The following is a 3055-nucleotide window of genomic DNA, read 5'->3' on the forward strand; positions in this document are numbered from 1 at the left end:
TTCAGTCTACCACCTAATCCTAGCATATTCCTTTGGGTCAGGTGCAGTCTCAGGCCCATCTCCTAGCTTTTCCCCCAACCTTCCTACCATGTTATCTTCCCCATGTTATGGACTGTAGCAGATTGGCCTACACCCCAGGAAAATCCACAACAGCACAGCCCAACTGAAACTCCAGATGCAGGAGGGTCCTTTAGATCACAGGCCCACACTGAGTTAGCGGTGCAATCAGTGGCCCTAAGCTATCAGGAGGAGTACAGTCCTCTCACTGCAAACCTTTCCCAGGACCACTGGATCTCTGCCAGCTCTGCTTAGGCTTTTGTATTTAGTCCAGAGCAATGGAAACAACTAGACCAGCATATTAAAAAGCCAGTGCAACCTGCCACACAGGATCCAAGAATGTGGAGAACTCACAGAGCCTCAGAGTGGCACAGCTCACTCAAGTCACACAGAGGATGAACCTGGCCCTTCACAGTTGTCCTCCATGTCTGCTGGTGGCTGCAGCAAGGAAGTGCAGGAGCTGAAGTTCCAGGAAGAGAAGGTCAGAAATGTGGAGCAAATTCCAGACAAGTTCACTAAAAATCCATCTAGGTCCTTGGAAAACTTTTCAGGGAAGTTTCTCAGGGCAAAATCTGCAAAGTCTGAGATGAACTTCAAAAGGGCTAGAGAAAACCTCAAAAAGCACGTACAACTTGTCCTGAGAGCACATTTGTGTGCAAAGTTAAAGCAGACCCAGGAGGGATGGATCTCTCTGAGATTGTGCCACTCCTGCCTTTCTTCCAATCGAGCTTTGTTCACCCAGGTGGACATTGAATATCTAAACTCCTTCAAGAGCTAGAAACCTTGTGTGAGCACCTTCAAGAAACTTTCCTCTCTTCATCTATGTACTTGAAGACCCTGACAGTGCGTGTTACCAGGGTTTGGGTGAGACACAAATGGCATCTCCGCCTCAAGCTCCTTAGGGCCATAAACCGCTTCAAAGTGAAAAAATCTTCACCCTCATCTCTTCCTCAATATTCGTGTATCTCCTCAGCCTCAGGCAAGTCTTCAGGTGACTGAAGCACCGAGTTTGCCAAGTTCCTGAAAATAGCACCTCTAGCAGATCCAATAGAGGAGGTGACACCCAATGAGTCTGTCCCTACACTGGGCAGACTCCTTGTCTCCTCAGCCATGTAGAAGGAGACTGAGAGGGCCCTAAAGGGATCCACCTGATAATGCTCATGGCCCCATAAAGGTCCCTTCAGCTGGACAGGGCAGCAGGAAGCCTTCCCAGCCACTGATCTACAGTCTCCCCAGCATGATATGCAAAAACAGTAGCATCCTGAGTACAAGCAGAGGCAGCCTAGAAGTTTCTGCAGTGCCTGTAGTGTGTATTGTCCAAGACAGAGCAGAGCCAGGTCCTCAGCCAGGCATCAGGAATGAATTTCTCAATACAGTGAAGGTAAAGTTAATGAACCAGGCCCAAGTCAGTATCTCTGATGTAGCCCTTCTAGATTCTTTTACTGATTCTAGCAAAGATTCAGACAATTTGTAGTCTCTGACATCTAGTGTCATCTCCATAGCCCAACTCTTAAGGACATGATAGCATCACAGAAGTTACGTGATCTAATAGAAGACAGTGGAAAGATCCTGGGTCAATTAAAGGTCAGGATTCCAACACATCAGCACCCACAGAGGATGGAAAAGATGTGGGCCCCAAATGACAAGGTTGAAGCCTGTAAGAGACACATCCCAAAAATGCTTGAAGCCAAGGGAACCTCCACACCCAGCCAGGCTTGAACGGAAACACACTGAGCCCCTTCCACAGAAGAAACCAGTTCTTATGGAAGGCTTCTACCAAGGAAGCATGAAGACCTTTCCAGTGTGGATTTTTCCAAAATGAAATAAAATTGGCCCGATGAACCACAGAGGAAAGACAAGAACGCATCCTCTCCTGCCCAGAGCCAGAGATTGGACAAAAGCAGCCTAAGTGTGGGCTGCAACAATGCTGAGGATCAACTAACCATGCAAAATTCTGTGTCAATGAAGAAATCCAACCACTGAGTTCAGCATGAACTTTATGACTTCAGTATCTAAAGCTAAATCAGACCAAAGTAGAGAAGGGTGAAAACTCAGTATCCTGCATTTTCTGCAGCCAACATCTTTCTGGACCCTTAGAGCACAGGAGAATCCTGGGCTAGGCAGCCAACACCAGAGGCCACAGCTATCTTATCATCATCATTTCAGAAACAAAATGAAACTCTCACAACTGAAGGAAACAGGATGATCCTACCACAAGGTCTGGCTCAACCATTTTCCCATGGCCCCCACTTTCTTAAGGGAGATGTAAGGATCAGGAGCAGTGATAGTTTGGGCTAAAAGTACCCCAAAGACTCCAGGAAGGGTAGAGCCTATGGCCACACCTGTCCTAGAGTGGATAGCAGGGGGCATGAGACCAAACTGTGCCCTGAGTCTGAGGCCATAAAGACCTTGCGCTTAACTTTTTCCTGCGGAATAGATGATATCTGCCTCTGGAAAGCTCCTACACTTCCTGGTCAGGGCATTCAGACATTCTGCTACAGGGACTTGGTGCTGTACACAGCCTTTCCTTACTCCGGAGACAACAGAAAGAAGGACAAGGGGCATCATACTAGGTGTGGACACACAGGAGGGTGGGAAGTGACCTGGACAAATGGGGAGGGGCAGGGGCCAGCCCAAAAAGAGTGTCTGCTCTGCTCTCACTCTGTTTCTAGCATGGGTTTCCCTTCCGCTGTGACAGTGTCCTTATGGGAAAGCAGAGGAACCTGAAAGGCAAGGAGATGAGCAACCATTTCTCCAGAGAGCATTTTCTATGCTGGGTGACACACAGCCACAGTTCCAACAGACTCATCCCTGAGATGGATGCAGGCAAGAGGAATATCCAGTAGAGTGGACCCAGCCATGAGAGAAGAGCCAGGACCTAAAGGTGAGGCTGGATACTGAGCCAGAGAGTGGTCCAATCCCTTGGAGCTGAGAAGAAAGCGACACACACTGGGGGCCCTGACCTCAGCCTGAGCTATGAGGTCATGACCGCTATTGG

Source organism: Octodon degus, unplaced genomic scaffold (assembly GCF_000260255.1).
Source record: "Octodon degus isolate 3935 unplaced genomic scaffold, OctDeg1.0 scaffold00460, whole genome shotgun sequence".
Classification (NCBI taxonomy): domain Eukaryota; kingdom Metazoa; phylum Chordata; class Mammalia; order Rodentia; family Octodontidae; genus Octodon; species Octodon degus.